The following is a 21,568-nucleotide window of genomic DNA, read 5'->3' on the forward strand; positions in this document are numbered from 1 at the left end:
GATTCTTTAGTACTAACTACAGTTCTATTCTTGATCAAATACAGGTTTTGTTCATTTTTATAGCACAGCTATATGCCAAAGTAAATGGATGATAGACAGAGTGGTGGATGAGCATGTGTATGGGTAAGTAGGTAGGTAGGTTAACACACAAATATTCAGATGCACAGGTACATGGGAATGGATAGATGGTGAGTGAATAAAGCAGGGTGTTAAATGCATAAGTACATTACAGAAAAGGGGAAATGCCCCATGATTTCCCTAGACTTGGTATGGATGCCTGGGGAGCCCACCTTGTGCTCACCAACAAAACCCCAAACCAAAAAGCTGCAGAATCAATGCAGACTCATAGTGACCCCAGATTGGTGTCCGGAGCCTAAGCATTGACAGGGGTAGTAAACCCAGTCTTTCTCCAGCAGAACTGCTGGTGGTTTTGAACTGCAGACCATGTGGATTGCAGCCCAACACATAACCACTACACCATGAGGACTCTTACTTATGGTCACACTTCGTCCTAATGGTATTGGCTGGTTTCATGCTCTTGGACTCCACTTCTAGAAGAAAACACAGCAGAGTGCGGTAGTAAAATATAACCGTTGATGGGAGGTTGAAAGCAACGTGTGCAGATGTCTGGAAGGGAGAAAATGTGGAGAGAGACGAGAGGAAAACCCAAGAGAAGAAAAAGATGTAGATGCACAGAGGGGAGTAATTTGCTCAGAAAGCAGGACGATCTTAAAAAGAAATCCATCCAACATGTCTTCTCTGATGGATGCATCAGCAGTACTGCTGTAGCAATTGTCCTCTAATGAGATTATCTTCGGGATTCATGCCCTTTCTGACTACTTTTGATTTTTCTTTCATGGCTTTTCAAATCTCCTCTCCACATCGACACCACCTTTCACAATGATTTTAGGCTTTTAGTGCTTAATTTCATGTAAGAATGACCAGAGATCCTAGAGAGAAGAAGGGCTTCAATTTTTTTATTTGCATTTATTTAGTTTTTGCTTCTATATTTTTGCTCTCATTTCGCTCAGAGGCAATACTCGGAGCTAAGGAGAGCATGCCCATTTGATGCTGGGAACTCCCCCTGCTATTTCAGCAGCAGGTCTGCCTTACAGGCAATAATGTACCATCTCCTATCTCTCTTGGTTTTTTATATAGCTTTTCTATGAAAGCAGGTAGGCAGAAAAAGATGAAGAGTGATTTTACAAGACTCTCCCAGCTTGGTTCTCAAAGCCAGGCACTCACAGGTGGTGAGTGTCAAAGATGTGTGAGATGAGCATGTGTGGACCGGCGGTGGATACCATCTCTCCTCCTTGGTAATAGCGGCCTGCTACTTTCTTGTTGGAAAAAAGTCTGACAGAAACACTCATTTTACCTATGACGATTCCTGGTGAAATTATTTCCCTGAAGTAATAGGCTTGAATGAACCTGGCATGTATTTTAGCTTCTGACACAAATTGCTCCAGGTTTAAACAGGAACTTAACCTCGAAAAGGAATGACACCCCTTTTGAATTCATTTTCAAAGTTCCTATATGAAGTCCACTTAGAACGGTACCCCTTCTGCTAAACATTGTGGAGGTGCGTGTTGAGAAGTAAGTAATATACTTGAAAAATGGAGGAAAATATATATATTATAAATCATTTTATTGGGGGCTCATACAGCTCTTATCACAATCCATCCATCCATCCATTGTGTCAGGCACATTTGTACATTTGTTGCCATCATCATTCTCAAAACATTTTCTTCCTACTTGAGCTCTTGGTATCAGCTCCTCAGTTTTTCCCTTCTCTCTCCATGCCCCTTCGCTCGCAAACCCTTGATAATTTATAAATTGTTATTATTTTGTCATGTCTTACACTGTCCAGTGTTATTATTTTGTCATGTCTTATACTGTCCTATGTCTCCTTTCACCCACCTTTCTGTTGTCTGTCCCACTGGGAGAGGGTTACAGGTAGATCATTGTGATTGGTTCCAACCTTCTCCCAACACCTTTCCCTTACCCTCCTGGTATCACTACTCTTATTATTGGTTCTGATGGGTTTATCTGTCCTGGATTCCCTGTGTTTCCAGCCCTTATCTATAACAGTGTACATCCTCTGGTCTAGCTGGATTTGTAAGGTAGAATTGGATCATGATAGTGGGGGTGTGGGGAGTATTCAAGAACTAGAGCAAAGTTGTATGTTTCATCCGTGCTATACTGCACCCTGACTGGCTTTTCTCTTCCCCAAAACCCTCCTGTAAGGGGATGTCCAGTTGCCTACAAATGGACTTTGGGTCTCCACTCCACACTCCCCCTCATTCACAATGATATGATATTTTGTTCTTTGATGCCTCGTGGCTGATCCTATTGACACCTCATGATCACACAGGCTGGTGTGCTTATTTCATGTGGGCTTTGTTGCTTCTCAGCTAGATGGCCACTTGTTTATCTTCAAGCCTTTAAGACCCCAGACACTATATCTTTTGATAGCCGGGTATCATCAGCTTTCTTCACTACATTTGCTTACGCACCCGCTTTGTCTTCAGTGATTGTGTTGGGAAGGTGAGCTTCATGGAATGCCAGTTTAATAGAACAAAGTGTTCTTACATTTAGGAAGTACTTGAGTGGAGGCCCAATGTCCATCTGCTGCCTTAATACTAAACCTATAAATATATGCACATAGATCTATTTCCCTATCATTATATATAAATATATTTACATATGCATATGCCTATATTTAGACCTCTGTAAATGCCCTTTGCTTCCTAGTTCTTTTCTCTCTTTCCTTTTACTTTCCTCTTGTCCCACTATCATGTTCAGCCTTCATTTGGGTTTCAGTAATTCCTCTCGGTTGCATTGCCCTTGATCAAGCCCTACCAGGCCTCCTATACCCTCCTCTCCATCGATTTTAGATCACTTGTTGTTCCCTTGTCCCTGGGTTTGTTAACACCCACTTGCTTTCCCTCCCTCTCTCCCATGTCCCTGTCGGTCCAGTTGTTTTCTCCTCCAGATTGTTTATCCTGCCTATCTTAACAGGGTTAAAAAAATGAAAATATATTTTTTAATAAAACAAAAGTACAACTGGGCAAGCCACATGACCCTGGTGGCATAGTTATGAGTTGGACTGCTAACCACAGGTCAACAATTCCAAACCATCAGCCGCTTTGTGGGACAAAGAGGAGGCTATCAGCTCCCATAATGCTTTACAGCCTTGCAAACTCACACAGGCAGGTCTACTGTGTCCTCTGGGATCACTATGAGTCAGAATTGACTTGATGGCAGTGAGTGAAAGGTAAACCATTAGGAAGTCAATGATATCATGGTGAAGTGCCTAGGCCTTAACTAAAACGTTGGCAGTTCAAATTCACCCACAGGCTTAATGAAAGAAAGACCTAGAGGTGTGCTCCTCTAAAGATTACAGTCTAGAAAAGCCGATGTAAAAAACTACTTGTCAGCACTAAACAACAAGGTTAAACCATTACTGTAAGCATTTCTAAGAATCAATGGTACTATTTCCACTTGGCAAGAAAATTGTGTGCCATGGGGTTGATTCTGACCCAGCGGTCCCAGACAACAGAGTAGATTGCCTCATAATCCCTCTCTTATTCCCTATTAACCATTCCTCTGTTCATCTCGGCTGTTTTAAGAGCCTGTGTGATACAAGACATCCGTAATCAGCTGCTACACCTAGAGGTTACTGAGCTAAACACACTGAGCAGCTGCAAAAAGAAAGGCCTGGCAAACTGCTTCCTTCAAGATATCTCCAAGAAAACTGGACAAAGCAGTCTTCTCTGTTCACATGAGTCAGGTTGCAGAATAACAACCGGGAAACACGTTCCTGTGTTTGTGTGTATTTCTGTGAGTGTGTGACTATGAGTGCATGAATGAGTGGATAAGAAATGGGTTCCTTATTTGTTGGATCCAGGTGCTATTGCCATTGTTGGTGTCTGTGATACCTTATAAAGAAAAAAAAGATGCTCTAAAAATTGATTTAGGCTGTGTGGTCCTGCAAAGCTTTATGAATTATATTCATTTTAGACTTCAAAGATGTTAAATTGGTGTGTAGCTCTGGGTAGCAAATGAAGAACAGTCTGGCAATCTGCACTAGCATTCCCACAGCACTTGTGATTCACTATTTGTCTGTAACACTCTCTGAACATAGAATACACCTCTGAGTTCCTGAATTTGACAGAGAACTTGGCGTATCCTCACTCTGCAATAATCACATTTTGAATGAAAAGGAGTTCTATGAACACAATCTTTTAGTCAACACGCACCATACACACTCCTAACACAGTCCTAATGTAGTTCTTTGACTCTGCTAACCAAATTTTGTCCTTTTCTCTCTACCATGTGGTTTTACATATTTCACATGCATCTAAAACTATTAACCATTGAAGCAACTGTGTTCTTGGCAAACGCTGTGCTCCACTCACTGTTCTAACCTTTAAAAACAGAGTGACTCAGTCCTTGTAACAATCTCAAGTTGGTGCTATTCTTTATCCATGATAGAATAATTATATCTAGAGTACATAAATTCATCATGTAATGAGTCTTAAGTAACTCTCAGAAGAGAACATACATAAAATATGGATATAACATTAATTTAATTTTTACACAAAAGCTATTTTATCTCTCTGGGTTAATACTTAGAGGACCTTGATTTCTTAAGATTAATATCTAATGAAGATTCCTAAACACTTCACTTCAAAGTGTCAGTTTAAAATTCAGATAGCAGAGATCATAAAACTTTCACTAAAATGTCATTTGATTTGTGGTGATTTCAACCCAAAAATCATTTTGTGGATCGTGTGTTAGGCTGAATAATGGCTTCCCAGAGAAGTCCATATCTGAATCCCTTCATTAGAATAACATTCTATAAAATTTGACTAGTAATATAGTCACGGTTTCAGTGAAAATGCTTATTCAATAGAAACCTTAAAATTAGCACCTTAAAATAGACTTATATCACCTATTTAGTCATATTTTTATTGGGCACATTGAAATAGGTGTATAAATTAAGTCAATACACATTGAGGTAATTGATCCTTTGTATGTGAGTATTAGCTATACTAGCTTAACTATAGATATATTAGCTATAGCCTTTATAGCCTCATTCCCTCAATATTAAATACATACTGGTACTTTCAACTCACCCTTCAATGTGGGGCTCATGTATTTTCAAATGGTACAAGTGCTTCCAGAACTGACATGGATGTAGCATAAAAATCTGATATATTAGCTACTATTGACATGTAAATCCATATATGAACACTATGTCCTAGAGTACTCATTACTCTTACCAAGAGCAGAAAAGTTTGCCTTTTAGTGCAGTCTCACATCTACCGTTACATTAAAAAAGGGAAGACATTAGACCTTACTTAGAGCTAAGCAATGGAATGTTTGAATAAATTTCATATTTATGACATGTGGATTCTCTGAAATACCTACCTTATAATTTGATACTGAAGAAAAATTGATATATCACTTTTCAGTGATTGTCCTTCCATAAGTGAGGTCTCAACATATTAAGTAGTGTATTTGAAGTTCTGCAATGTTGCTTTGGTGTTTTATTTTATTTAAAAAATCAAATGCAGAAAAAAAATAAGATAAAGGTATCCATAAAATTACCCTCTGGAATTAGCAGGTAGAAAATTTTGTTGTAATGACTGTAGCACATGCGTTTAAAAACAGAAAATGAAGTTAAAATCTTTTGTGTCCTTTCTAAATTGTATTCTTCCTTTACTCCTAAAAACAACCAACCTAATTAATTTAGTGTGTAACAAATACATTTTAGATCTTTTTCTACAGACAATAGAATTTTGCACTGGTATTTTAATTTGCATAATTATTGTCATACACCAGAGGCCATTCTCAGACTGCTTTATTGTCACAAACATTATTGTTGTTGAATTCTATATTAAGATTTAATTCATTCATTTGAGCCATTTATTGGAGTCAACATATGAATATCTGAATGATACACACACACACACACAGCAAATGGCTCTCATTTCGCTGTTGTCCTAACGGCCGGTGGTTCAGACACCATGCAGAGTCCTGGTGCTCCGCTTCATCCTGACCACGGTCGAGCATGCCCTGCGCAGCAACTCTGCTCCGCAGCGCAGGGAGGCAGTGCAAGTCAGCGCCACTCAACAGCCGCGACCAACAACTGCTTGCTAGCTAGGTGGGTGGGTGGATATATCAAATGATTCATTTCCTATTGATAGGCATTTAGGTCATTTACATGTTTTATATTTATAAATGTTTATGTGGAGCATATTTATATATTTCTCCTGCAGCACAGGTGTGACCCCTTTTCTTGGGTACTTTATGTAGCTGTGGAATGTCTGAAGCATCTTAGAGTAGAAGAATTTTCCACTTTATAGCTATTGTAAAAATTCTCCTCCAAACTGGACTTGTACCATTGCCCCTGACACTAGCAGAGCCTGGTGTTCCCATTTCCTCTTATCTTCTCAACCTTGGGTTCTCATGGTTTCCTTGTTTTAGCTTTATGTGAGGTAAACAGTAGCTCATTGTGATTTGTTAAATCAGTATTATTGAGGTATAAGCTATGTAAAGTTTCAATATATAAATCAGTGACTGTTGACAAGTGTGTGCCTGTCCCTGTCGAATGGATACTAACTCGTAGCAGCCCTCCATGGCAGACCAGAGCTGTCTCCGAGAGTTTACAAGGATGTAATCTGACAGAATCTTGATTCTGTGGGCAGCTAAAATCCAAACCAAAACATCAAAATGAGTGCCATATAGTCTTTTACAACTCACAGTGAGCCTATAGGACAGAGTAGAACTGGCCCCTGTCAATTTCCAAGAGTGAAAATGTTCACAGGGGTAGAAAGCCTCATCTTTCTCCCATGAAGAGGCAGTTTCAAACTGCTGATCTTGTGGTTAGTAATCCACATAATCCACTGAGCCACTAGGGCTCCTTCATGGAGCGGTGAGTGGGTTAAAATTGCAGAATATTACTTACCCAGTGCACCCCTGGGAATCAACAAACGTATCAAGTTGTATAAACAACACCAAAATCAAGACATAAAGTATTTATACCACCCGAATCTCTATGCCACTCTTGAGTCTTTTTACTCATTAATTTTACTACTGTCTTCCTGTTCTAGTTTTCCACAATATGATATCAATAAAACCATAGAGGGTGTAGCTTCTCCTTTTATGGGGGTTGGGGGCTGGGGAGGAGGTGAAGAGAAGTTGGTATTTTTCAGTAACCTCACGCTTTGGAGTTTCATCTATTTTTTTTTCCTGCAGTAGGAGTAGCCTATTCCGTTTTTTATGTTTTTGTTTTTAATCATTTTATTGGGGGCTCATACAACTCTTATCACAATCCATACATACATCAATTGTGTAAAGCACATTTGTACATTCATTGCCCTCATCATTCTCAAAGCATTTGCTCTCCACTTAAGCCCCTAGCATTAGCTCCTCATTTTCACCCTCCTTCCCTACTCCCCCCTCCCTTATGAACCCTTGATAATTTATAAATTATTATTTTGTCATATCTTGCCCTGTCCAACATCTCCCTTTACCCACTTTTCTGTAGTCCATCCCCCGGGGAGGAGGTTATATGTAGATCCTTGTAATCGGTTCCCCCTTTCAAAGCCACCCTCCCTCTAACCTCCTGGTATGGCCACTCACAGCACTGGTCCTGAAGGGATCATCCATCCTGGATTCCCTGTATTTCCAGTTCCTATCTGTACCAGTGTACATCCTCTGGTCTAGCCAGATTTGTAAGGTAGAATTGGGATCATCATAGTGGGTGGGGAGGAAGCATTTAGGAACTAGAGGAAAGTTGTATGTTTCATCCATGCTATACTGCACCCTGACTGGCTCGTCTCCTCCCCGCAACCCTTCTGTAAGAGGATGTCCAGTTGCCTGCAGATGGGCTTTGAGTCTCCACTCTGCACTCACCCACCTTTACAATGATATTTTTTGTTCTTTGATGCTTGATACCTGATCCCTTCAACACCTCGTGACCGCACAGGCTGGTGTGCTTCCTCCATCTGGGCTTTGTTGCTTCTGAGCTAGATGGCCGCTTGTTTACCTTCAAGCCTTTAAGACCCCATAAGCTATATCTTTTGATAGTCAGGCACCATCTGCTTTCTTCACCACATTAGCTTATGTACCCATTTGTCTTCAGTGATTGTATCAGGCAGGTGAACACACAATGATATGATTTTTTGTTCTTTGACACCTGATAACTGATCCCGTCGGCATCTCGTGATCACACAGGCTGGTGTGCTTCTTCCATGTGTAGCCTATTCCTTTTCATTGCCGCTTGGTATTCCATTAAATTGAAACACTAATTTACTTGCACTGTGAGTTTAATGTACATTGCCCTGATTTCTCCTGAGGTTGAGTATCTGCATATATTTCTAGCCATTTGCATTTCTCTTATTCTGAAATGAATGCCGTCCCTGTGCTCCTTTGTCCACTGTGTTGTTATTTCCTATCATTTTATTGCCTCTCTTCTGAAGGTCTGTTTCCTTTGCTCTTTCTCCTGTTCATCTTCTTGCCTTCCTGTGTCAGCTTAAAGTCTTCTCAGGAAGACTTGTCTAAAGCCCCACCTCTCATTTTTGTCTCTATTACAGCCCTTCAGTTCTTTATTTCTCTCTCTGAAAAATGAATAGACCATATATTTCCACCTAAATTTAAGAAATTAAATTCCATTTGAAGGAGAAACTATAATTTTTTCAAAAGATGGATACATTTAGCAGTATTTGATTCACTAATGTAAAATTCAAAAGTAAGAGCAGAAATTTGACCTAAAGTTAATATAATGTATGTTCTACTGGACATAAATATAGCAAAAGAAAAACAGGAGCACCCAAAAGCCATTTGATACAGTTATTAAGTCTTGTCAGTCAACACATATCATGCTTATCATTAATCATTAAATAAGAAAAGGCTTTTATCTTCATTATCTGATACATAACTGCTGTAAGGATTAAAAGGTAGATTCTTGGAGTACAGAAAGCATGCTTGTGTTCTGCCTACATATGCTAGCCTGATTCAAAGCAGAAACCCACCTACTGTCACCTGCCCAAGTCCTGAGTCCTCCGGTCCCCTTTCCAACCCTTTCTCCCAAAGACCTTATCCAACTAAGGATGCTACTAGGCTACGTGGAAGCATGTGCTTTATTCCTCCTCATCTCTCTCTCACTATTGCATATGTTCTGGTTGTGTGCCGGGTAACTTTCCTGCATGCAAAGACTATTTTTCACAACCACTCAACTCACCCATTAAAATCCCAATTTTCACACACTGGCCCAAATTCAAGTGCACTTATCTCTCATGAATAACACTCGTTGGTCTGCTTTCTTTCCATTGCGATCCACATTTCATACAAAAGTCAGAGTGATTGTTTATAAAATAGGAATCCAATCAAGTTATGCAACTGCTCTAGAGTTCCAGCACAACCTCGTGCTTGAACTACACAGTCGCACTGTGACCTACATGACCCCGTGTGCTCTGCCATCGCCTTGCCCGTGTCACTCTCCCCATGCTCACTGCACCCCAGCTTCTAGCCTTCTGTCAACTCCCAACCAGGCCAAATTCATTTCCTCCTCGTACCCTTGCCAGTTGCTGTCTCTGCCTGAAATTCTATTCGGCTCTTTTCTTGTTTGTCTTTGTTCCTTTCTGTCTGAGTATAAAATCACCTCAGAAAGCTCCCTTTATAAAGACTCTCCTCTAATTTTCTCTCTCCCAGTCCTTTCTTTCCTGTAATGATTTTGTTTACTTATTTATTAACTGACATCCAAATGAACATTAGTAATGACCAATTCTGGAAAGTTATGGAATTTGTCTCCATCATTTGGTTGGCATTTATTCAGAGCTCAATAAATAGTTAATGAATGAAAGAGGAGTGATGAATGAATGACTCCTTGGAATCAGAGCTTCTCTCTATCTACCTCCCTCCCTCCCTCCCTACATCTCTGTAAGAAGGTAGACACATTTGGGGACACAGCTCTTTGTCTTTTTTGCTGTGCATTATATGTGGGGTCACAGCAACCACTTCATAGACATTTTTTTTTCCTTTCCGATATTAGTTTTTTTTTCCAGGCATGGGTCTGTTCAAACCAATTTATTCAGGAATTGCACAGAAGGTAATTCCTTCCCCCAATGCACACAGGACTGAATGGGAGGGAGAGAGAGAGTCAAGCTACTGAAAATTGCCTTCCTCTGCAGACTTTTCAACTGCTAATCAGCAAAACCAGCTTGTAACAGATTGAGCGCAAAGGTTGCTGAAATAGCACATAACTAATTCCAGGTGATTTAATATCTTCCCTTGCCCTAACAAAAATATTGACAAAGAAAAGGAATATGATTTTGAGTCTTTCTGCACTGCTGAATTTGGTGCTTGCTTTTGAGCCTCTATCGAAGTATTTCCATAAGTCAACATTGCTCAGCAAAGTCAGGGCATGGCATCCCAAATCCACAGCCTGCTTGGGGAGACGTTAGCCACCTAGGTATGGTCACCACAGTGACAGGCCTTTCCCAAAGCAGATGGCCCACTTTTGTCCCTGCAAAGTAACCTCTGGAAGTGTTCCTTCAGCCCCTTGAACTATGTTACCCCAAAAAACTATGTGTTAGAATCCTAGACCCCATTCCGGTGGATGTAATGCTGGGAAGGTTTCTTCTGTTATATTAATCAGGTCATGCCAGCATAGTCTGTGTGTCCTGAACGTCATTACTTCTATGTTATGAAAGAGGCAAGTCTACACAGAGGGAAATAGCAACACGAGAGGTTCGTCTACAATCCAAGGACCTAGGACTATCAATGTGAAAGGAAGCAAAACTGCTGAGGCTCTGATCTAGTGTTTCAGCATCTAGACTATGAAAAAACAAACTTATGCTGTATAAAGAAAGCTACTCACTGGTGGTATTTCTGTTAAAGAAGCATGAGGCAATAAAGACATATAGAAAATAAATCTCCCCAATAGGAGGGAGCTTCTAAATAAAATTAAAAGATCAAAGGATCTTCCCACCCGTTTCGAAGCTCCTTGTTTACTCTTAATATAGATGGGCAATTCTAAGTGATAAGAAAAATGAAGTCAAAATATATCGACACTGGAATTGCAGTTCATGCAAGCACAGTTTATTCCAAACAGAAGATCTGTAAACACGTCTATAATGCTCGGCGGCTGAAGACACATCTTTCAGAAATGTGGTTGTCATCACGGGGCATTTCAAAATCAGGTTCAATCAAAATCAAGGTTAGGATGACTTCATGGATTTGATAGATTTGGCGTCATCTTGATGGACTTTCTCAAAGGACATAGGCTGGTCACACAGAGCCTATTAAGAAGAAGGGGTTTTTGTTTGCTTGTTGGCTTGTTTGTTTGTTTTTCTTGTTAAGGAAATGGAAAACTGCATTGGAGAGGGAAAAAAATCGCACCTGCCTTCCAGCCTGTTCTTGCCTCTTCAGACTTCTTCTTGCTCCCCAAACTCAAAGAACATTGAAAAGAAACATGATTTGCGGATGCCAATATGCCATCTTAATGTCATGTGTATCAGAGTGCAGAATTCTTTGGGGTAGGATTAGAGAGATAGAAAAATCACTTTCTGAGGTGTATAGACCTAAATGGAAGATATATTGAGAAAAAAATAGCTTCATATGTTAATATGTGTTGTTCAATAAAGGTTTCTTTGATTTTGTAGCAATACTTTTTTACTCAGTCTCAGGTTTGGTCCAGCTCTGATGGTTCTGCTATTGACAAATCTGACATTAAAAGCTATTCTTCCATTGAGAATAGCACACGTATATTGTTTCAGAATTAACTCTCAGTATTCTTATAAAAGAAAGATATTCATTTTAATTCTTAATCACAATAAAGAAACACACAAGAATGAAGATAGTTCTTCAATTGCAATGTAGGAAAGCCAAATATAAAGCTATGGGACATCAAAAAGGAAAAATATATAATATTTAAGATTAATATGCCAAATATCCTGAGGGGAAAAATTCGCTTTCACTGATTCAAATGTAACAGTGTGTTATTCCCCACCATTCCATTTAAAACTCCACCATTAATACATTAGTTTTTAAACACTGCTTAATTTTGTCCTCTGAAAAGAACAATGTGGAATTACACATCATTTGCGCTTACATGTTTCTCCAGTATTTTGATCGCTATGTTTCAGGATCTACAGTCTTGTCAGTAAACTGCCCTCATGGCCCACATTCCCACTCTGGGCATTCATGAGATGCCCACTTTCAAAAGTTTCTGCCATCACCTCACAACTTTTCATGAAAATGACTGTTTTGTGGCAAAGTAAATAAAACATCAGTGGAAGTGTTGAAAGTAGAAACATATTCAGACATCAGAAACAGAAAACTCACAAGGAGATGTCACCTTCAAATCATCACTAGATAGCAATGCGCCTGTGTCAAAAGTCAAGTTGTAAAGCCTCTGAGGGAAATGCTCCAATGCCCAAAACACTTTGATAATTAATCACATAGCATGTGGCCCAGAAAGAGAGACCACTTTTTTGCTGTTAATAAATGTACAGTGGCATAAGAAAATACATGACAATTTCAAGAGGTCTTCATATTGCTGGTGAATATTTTATGAGAACCTCTTCCCCAACCAACTTGAGGCTGGAAGGTATTCATCTTCCACTCGCACTTGTCTGTTAGAACTCCATTCCAGATACGGGAGGATTCTTGTTTGACAATAGGTAGGAAAGCCTTTTCAGAACTTGAAAGGGACATTCAAATCAGAGTTTTGCTTGCTTTTTGGTGCTCTCGTCACAGCAAAGGGTAAGCAAGTCAAGGTATTTGTCATTATCTAGAGCCATCAATCAGCTCGGATGCCTAACAAGCCTACATATAAGTGTAGGCACTGCCCAGACTGCACCATCTTCCTAATTGGGTGATTTATGTTTCCCCTCATTTGGGCAACTGCTATGTAAATCCATCATGTTGACGGTATTCCTCTTTGTGGCTGCCCCTCTACCAAATCTTATGTCCTTTTCCACGGGCTGGTCTCTCCTGATATTATGTCTAACGTACATGAAAGGAAGTCTTACCAGCCACACTTCCAAGAAGCTGTCTGACTCTACACCTCCAAGACAGTTTTGTTTATTCTTCAGAGTCTCGGGTATTTGCAGGATTCTTTGCCAGCACCATCATTCAAATGCATCAGTTCTTCCATCCTGGCTTGGGTCAGGAGTCCCTCCATCCTCAATATGATATCTTTACTATTTCACACTTTCAAGAGAAGTTCACCCAAACAGCACTAGATTTTACGGAAGTGTCTAAAATGTAAATGTTCATTAGAGCTTGAACATTTGTTTTTCCTCAGAAAAATGCTAATTGCAGTGGGACTGCCTCTCTTCCTTTCACATTCTACCTCTTCCTTGATCACCTTTAATAGTGCTCACGCTGTAAGTGATTTTTCTGTATTCTGATCTCCAATAGCACCTTGCGCATTTACATTCCCTATAGAATTCTGCATCCTCTATTTTGCATTAAATTTTAAATCCTCCCCAGCTCTTTATCTAGACTAAAAGGGCCATGGAATTTTGGTCATTCTGTACCTCATAAAATGCATATCTACCCATACAAAATATTTTATAGGTATATATGCAACAATAACTAAACTTCGGCAACAAGAAATGTGTCTAGTTCTCCATGGAATTCGGCTATCCAGCACGGTGTTTTTCATTGAGAAGGACTTCAAAAAGTTCTGTGTATTGACCAAATGCAAAAACTCATAGGATCAAGGAAAGGGTTTGATTTGTCTTAGACACGTCTTCTTCCTCCTTGAGTAGGGTTGTGTCTCCTAGGCAGTGTTGCCATGTAGAAATGAACCTGGGATGTGCTCTGGGCATGATGTACATGAACACGCCAGAAGAATTGTATCTTTTTTGAATTCTCCAACCCTTCAGAGTCTAAAAATCCAGAAGTTGCTGGGAAGGTAGCCACTGACTCCAGGCCACCCCACGTGCTGCAGAGAAAAATGGTTCCGCAGAATTTTCCTGTCTGTGCTCTTTACAGTTGCAGTTCAATGGGGCTTTCCTCCGTGGTGCTTCTGGCTGTGCTTGAACCACCAACCTTTGTGTTAGCAGCCAGTCACAAACACGTGGGGCACCCATGCATGACTCTTAAGGTGCTAATATCCTTATTTTATCAAGAGGGCCATTAGGCCAATTTCCAATGACTCCATTCTAACTCATGGCAGATCCACATACATCATAGTAGAACTGGGCTCCAAAGGGCTTTCAGTAACTGATCTTTCAGAAATAGACTTCCAGGATTCCTTTCCAAAGTGCCTCTGGGTAGAAGAGCACCTTCAACTTGTTGATTATCCTCTGAACATGTTAACCAACTGCACCACCCAGACACTCCTATTTGAAAAAAGGCGGGGGGTTGGGGGGTGGAGAGGAGAACAGGTCTGAATCCCAGAGCTTTGGGCTGGCAACCAAACCCAACCAGAATGCAATGATCTTGGTTACCACCAGTGTTAAATGTCCGTAGTCACCTTTCTACGTTTCCACTGATCCTGCTATTTCATTCAGAGTAACCCTGCCCTCTGCCTTAGTGTTGAGTGGACAAAGTAGAACTTCTCCATAGGGTTTCCATAGCTGTACATCTTTTATAGGAGCAGAAAGCCTCATCATTCTCCCACGGTGCAGCAACTCGTGGGATTCAACCACTAACCTTGGGGTTAATTCACTCTTCCATCAGAGTGCCTGTCATTTAGAGCAGTGAAATAAAGCCTCCATTTTGAGTCAGCGTTTTTTAAATGAGCCAATTTAAACATTAAGGGAATTACAATGGGTGACACAAATGTAAGAAGGAAGTTATATTGACAGGAAATCTAGGGGAGTGTGGCTTTCAGTACGCCAACAGTGTTGAGTGGCAGGCTACCTTCCTAGGATACAACAGCAGGACTGCACTGCAGCAGGGGGCTGTCAGGTGCAGGCAAGAGTCCTGAGGGTGCAGACAAAGATCAGGGAGCCATAAGGCCATGGCCAGCTGAATGTGGAAAGCAAACCTGACAGTTGCTTGGTGAAGCAGTGGTGAGCCAGGGGAAATGTTCAGGATGTAAGTGACAGCAGGGCCAAGTGACACGCGGGAAGGGGGATTTTCAGAGTGACATTTAGGTCTGAGTGGAGAAGAGAGGCAATAAAAGGCAGAAATCCAGTAAGGGAAAGGTTACAGTGGTTTAGTGATTAGGAGACAGAACAAGAAAATTTCCAGACTGTCTAGTAAGAAATAAATCTCAACATGCCAAGGAGAATGTTGAAGCAGGCATTGTGGTAGCCTGAAAGCAGAGAAAGGAATAGAGAACAGAAAATGGTGAATTTTGAGAGCAAGATTAGGAAAAAGATGTTCTATAAAATAGAGAAATGAATATTGCTACATCAAAAGAAAATCATGGGAACATGTAGCATTTCAGTCACCCCAAATATGGTTGTTCTAACCTAACCTTAGTGTGGAAACCTCATTGAACCATAATTTTCCCATGCAGATCCAGCACCACCATCTCTGCCACTTGTCATGTTTTCTGTATTTTCCCCTTGACAGCTAAGAAAGCAGACTTGGGAAATGAGAAAGTGCATCAGATTATACCATTTAAAAATGAAACTTGGTCAAAACAATTTGCATCTTCTGGTTAAGTTTTTTTTTTTTTTTTACCCGTGACTAAGTGATGTCTCATTGTAAGAATTTAAAAGAATGCAGAAAACCTATTTGAAACCACACACACACACACAAGTTAGCATTATTAGTGCTTTGCTATTAAATATATATGTGTACATATTGTATAGGTGTGCACATGCACATACATATATGATTTGAGCTTTGTTTTGGAGTCGATGGCCTTAAACAGGTAACATCCCTAGGAAATGAGAGCTCTCGCATGATTTTCTAACAGATGAAATGATGGCACCAATACCTTCCTGATTTTCCGTAGCTGGACCCTGCTGTTTGCAGTCTTACCTATCACATAAGAGAATGTGAGAGTAACACCTGGGAAAGCCAGAAGGATCGTGAACAGTGCGGGAATGAAACCTGCCAGAAAAGGAAAGCTCATGGGTTCCCCACTAGAATGAGAGATAGCAAAGCGGGAAGGCTGCAGCCTGACAATGGTGGGGAACTTCTGAGGCCCAGAAAAACAAGGCAAACCTTTGACTTTCTGCTCTCACAATCTCCACTGTAGGTAGTTTGCTGAAAGGGCTAGTATTTAGGGGTATCGAATTCAATGGCATGAATAGATTGTCTTATTCCTTCAAAGGCACTTTACAGTGCTACCAATATAAAATTAAATGTACCATAACACAGTCTTAGAGTTGCATCTATATTGCATACCACATACTGCAATAGTTTTGTAGTATGCAAATATATATATATATATATAAAGCAATGCTCTGTTAGTGCTTTCAGCACAATGCTGGGAGAGAAACGTCTACTTGTTTACTGGCAGGCTGGGATGCTGCTTCAGATACGATGCACAAAGCAAATTCTGGCGTGTGACAGAAGGAAAGGGGGAAGGATTGGGGGAAACAAGAAATAAAGGTAATGAGAACACAAACTGATCCCATGCCCTGCCATAGCAGTAACTGTTTTTCATCCATTATCGATGAGCATATAAGGAGAAAAAATTAGCTTCAGACATCTCCCCCACTGTATGTATATTCCTGACCTGTTCTTGTTTGGTGCAATCCCAGCATGGCAGGAAGATATAAGAATGATATTGGTACTAGCCGCACTTTAGTGCCCTTTCTATTACAGATAGGCTTCTGAGAGTTATAGGTAATGGGATATTGCAGGGAAATGCATAACCATGGTCTCAGGGCAGAGAGCCTGCTTCCAGGCCCTTTTGTAGCTAAGCTGTATAAACAGGAAGCAAAGGAGAAGCCCTACTCCCTCCTTTGTGTAAACTTGCTGCCTGGAAGAATCTAAGCAGTCAATTCCTTGTTTCCTGCAGTTTGAGTTTGCCAAGAAGGCTCTGTAGATGTGTTCCTGGCAAAGACTAAGGATGAGTCTAAATGGAGCAGAGGGAGAAGCAGCATCAGGAAAGCCCATTCGGCTGAAGAATCCTGGCCAAGTGTAGTCTCAGACAACTTGCCCCCTTCCTCTCACCTCTGTCCTCTGTCTGAAGACATAACCATGGGCTTCTCTGCTGAGCCAAAGGCCAAACTCTTCTCAAAGGCTCTGTTCTCCTGGGGAAGAGAAAGGTATGGTCCAACAGGACTGAAGATTCCTTTTCTTTCTTTCTTTTTAATGTGTTTTGCAATTTCCCCCCACTTTATAGTTACATAGTGTATAAGTGATAGCATAATGAATTGAATTATTGTATTAGCATGTCTGTTTCTTCTTTTATCCCAGGGAAGGCATATTGGGTGATTCATCTGGCCTCTAACTGGATAAAGGGCTAGATTCCATGTGGTGATGTTGTGACAATTCCAAGCCTAATCATTAAGGTAGCTGGCGAGTTTCCAACTTGGTCTATTGAAGCCTTGCATTGTCATGTAATAAGTCCAACAACTTTGCTGGAGAGGCACGTGGAGAAGCATGGAGACCACGTGAAAAAGGTAGCTCAGCTCTCCTTGTCTTAGCATCAGCCATGCAAGTGATGCCATCTGGGGGCCTCCAGACCAGTCCAGCCCCACAGGAACTCCAGCTGTCACTACGTAGGACAGATGAACTCTCCCAGCCGAGACCCTTCTGATTCCTGACCCGCCAAGTCACAAGATTTAATAAAATGTTTGTCTTAAGTCACGAAGCTATGGAATAGTTTGTCATGTAGTAATATAGAACCACAACAATTGCCCTTGCCATTCAACACAAATTGCTACATGGCCACATTTCAGAATCATGTTTCATCATGTCCCCTTCTAAGCTACACACAAGCCTCCAGGTATTCTTTTTCTCAATGATAAGCAGCTTGTATATTTCCCTACTGCAGTGCCTGAGATCTCATATGCAGAACACATACCTACTGAGGTCTTTAAATGTTTTAAACCATCTGGTGAATTCCCCACATACAATTCAACAAAATAATGATGAAAATTGCATGAGCAAAGCTTGAGAAACCAGTGGAATGGTGATAGTATTTAGAAAGCAGAGTCTCTCTGACAGTAATAAACAATACACTTATTGGGCAATATAAGATTCCCTGGGTAGATGAGCGTAGTTATTAGTGCATTGCTTTTAAGTGGAAACCTGTCTATTTGTGGTTTTTTATTATACCTTCAAAAGCATCACCAAGGAAATCAGGGTTGACCATGATTTTCAGGTAAATGGTCATTATCCCTGTAGGTGATACAAAGATTTATTTTTGATAATTTCACAATTGATTAAAGGCTCAAGCATCAATAAAGTCAATATGATCTCTGAATTGCGTTTTCCTAGAATTTTTATCTTCTCCTTTGATGAAGACATAGGAGTTACAGCTACTTTTGTCAGTGAATTAAGCTGCAAAGTGTCCCTCATCTGCTGTAATTAGCAGTTTATAATCTGTCATCTACTATACTAAAGTTCTGGAGTGCTTATTCAGGAGGTTCTAAATTAAGGGTAAGTAGTCACTGCGTAAAGAAGGTCTTTCCCTGATCAACTGGTTGTGCTTTAAAGAATTATCATGGAGCTAAAGATTTGGGGAATACATGGACTTTTTCGTTCGGCTCTTTAGACACTAGGCTAGAATTTACCTACTGGAAGTGCCTAGCAAACACCACGTGAATACAGCTATCACGATCGGCATTGACTTAGCCTGGATGTTTATTCGTATTTGCTTACTTAAAATAACACCAGGAAAAAAATTAGCATTTCGGGCAATGGAAGAAAGATATTTACACTATCCTGTATGATCCTGTATTTTAAGATATCATTTGCACAGACCATAAATTATAATTGAGGGGGTATATATTAATCTATAATTTGTAATTCATGTATTGTCATATATTACAGATTAACAAATTAGCTGTAAAATTCCAGGCCCCAAATGTTATGTCATTTTTTTAGTAACTTTGAATTGGGAGTAGCTGCACAATTGCTTTGGTTTTCTATGTTGTTTTTAGTATTACATACGAATTGCGTGCGCGCACACACCCATACACATGTCAGGGCATTTAGGCAAACAGATCTACTTTATTGAGGAACATAGTATCAAACAGCCACAAAGATACTAGAATGAAACCTTCTAAGACAATAAACTGCAATGTAAACCCAGGCTGAATAGCAGCTTAGAATTTAGCATCCTGACTTTCAGAAGGCACAGAACCAAGAGTACAGCCAAACCAGCCTTCCACAGAGGATCCAACAAGGTTTCCAGCAGAGACAACCCAGTGTCCAGTTGGACTGTGCAGGGAGCACACCCTCCCTTTCTGCCCTCCTCAGAAGCTCTGCATTTGGAGGGGGCACAGGAAGTGGAGTGTCTGCTTAATTGAGGCACTAAATACTAGGCTGTAACAGATTGTTTTACTGTTAAATACACTAATGGGTTTTTAATGGCTGCTGTCCAAAATTACACCAGAGAAAAATGGTTTATTAGTAATAATAATAGCTGGCATTTTTATCTTCAAAGCACTTTACAAATATTAGCTCATTAATCCCCCAACTGGCATCAGGAGACAACCAGAAATGTGGTTTCTATCCTCAGTTTACAGCTGGTGAAGCAGGAGAATAGAAGGTAGTAACCAAGTTTCCAAAAGAAGGGTTTGCGCGTGCAGGCCAATTTCCAATTCAAACAACTCATAGCAATTTTTATACATGACTGGACAGCATTCATTTTAATGACTACCTGCCCTATTATGAGGAGACTTCAGTTAAGGTCAAATTCAATTTATTTAAACTTGACTTACAGAAGCACACATGAGTTGCACCTGAGTTGTTCAGTGCTAACCCTTCAATATTAGTTCAAGCAAATCAATTGTGTTCAGAATCTATTCAGCCCAAATCAATTACATGCAGAAACGCGTGTGCCTGTAAAAATCAGTCTGCTGAGACTCCCTTCAAATTTCAGTCCTCTGAGAATGGCTAGAGGTCACAAAGTGAAATAGTGTCAAGGTCAAAATTAAACAAGTTTGCTTTGCTTTCCTGTTTTTATTCATCCCTACAGATCTTGGTTTTCAGTAAAACATGATCTCACTCACATTAGTTGACGATAGCAAATGACCCACAATTGTCTCTCGTGAAAATAGGTAGCATCGATAGATGTTAAAATGGTGATTAGAATTATCTTTTGTTGGTCCACCATTGTGGGCAATGTTTTGTTTCTTGTCCCTTTAATACCTGTAAGGGTTTTTTGCATTTGAATCAGATGAGTAAATGCTTCACTGTGTCATTACATGAATTTTACAGAACTAATTTAGAAAGGCCCTGAATTGACAATACAAAAAGAAACGTGCTTCTTGAGAGTCAAGTGCAGACTTGACTCCAGAGAAGGAGGTGGAGCTCAAACAGAAGAGCTTTCCAGTGAATCCAGGTCTACTATGTCCAGAGAACGGCACCTACCGCCGGCCCCAAATTGCAAGCAAACATATTTCTGCAGCTGTCCTTTGCCCAAAAGGAGCCTCTTCTAGTCAGCTGGCCTTTAAACATGTTAACAATAATGTGCAAATTAACAGTATAGTAACATGCTCTTAATACATCAGCATAACTTTATCAATGTACCCTTTTGAATCCTCTCATCAAAGAATCAAAAACCTCTCAAAAATCTGAAATATATTGACCATGCCTGGGGGAAAAATGTTTCCCCCTGACCCCCCATCCCTAGCCTTATCCTAATTGAGAGCTGGTAATAAAGATAGTCTCATAATTAGGACTGGTGTCATTTTCAAGGTATTTTCTAGAACTCCAAGGCTCGATATGGAATCTGCCATGAGCAGCTATTTCTATCTTAATCTGGAGTGGCAGATACTCACACTTTTGTGGAAATGCCAACCGTGTGATGGGATTGGTTACGTTTAACATCCAGATGTGAAGGAAACTCATGCATATTTATATGATAGAGATTCAAAACATGTCTGCCATTCAGTAATATATGTTGACAATGTCAAGGCAATGCTGTGGAAGGGTGAAGGCATCTTTATACTGATGCTTGGAAACAGAGGTGGAGAATCAACTGCTTACATGACATGATTTGGAAAGAGGACAATCATCCTCTTCTTACAATGCCTCTTCCTCGTGGAAGCCCTTCACTGTCACTGTTTTGCACTAAGAATATTAAAACCTCTTTTCAAATGCTGCCAGCCCTGAAATCGGAGGAGGATGGAGGTTGTATGCTTCAGAAAGATAATCCAAGAACAGGGAGAACACACGCTGAAGGAGTGTGGAGTTCCCCAAAACAATTCACAATGGGAGTAAAGAGCTTGGCCTTGAAAATAGGACACTTCCAAAGGAAATCCTAACCCTGATTCTGCCACTCTCAAGCAGTATTTTGGGACCTTGGACAAGGATCTCTCTGTGTCTGCATGACTCAACAGAATAGGCATTAAAGGAAGATAGTACTTTCTTTACTACATGAAGTCACTGATATGAAGACCGATTAACACATAAGAAAGAAACAAAAAATAATGGCTGTTTAAATATCATATCTGCCTTGCAC

The 21,568-nt window shown here is 40.3% G+C and overlaps 1 protein-coding gene across 1 annotated transcript in view; it reads right to left on the bottom strand.

Annotated features, from left to right (window-relative positions):
- Positions 1-21,568, bottom strand: part of CHL1 (cell adhesion molecule L1 like) — a 266,472-nt gene that overhangs the window by 228,318 nt on the left and 16,586 nt on the right. The window lies entirely within an intron of this gene.

Source organism: Echinops telfairi, unplaced genomic scaffold, assembly GCF_000313985.2.
Source record: "Echinops telfairi isolate 266 unplaced genomic scaffold, ASM31398v2 ScPeMD7_31;HRSCAF=116, whole genome shotgun sequence".
NCBI lineage: Eukaryota > Metazoa > Chordata > Mammalia > Afrosoricida > Tenrecidae > Echinops > Echinops telfairi.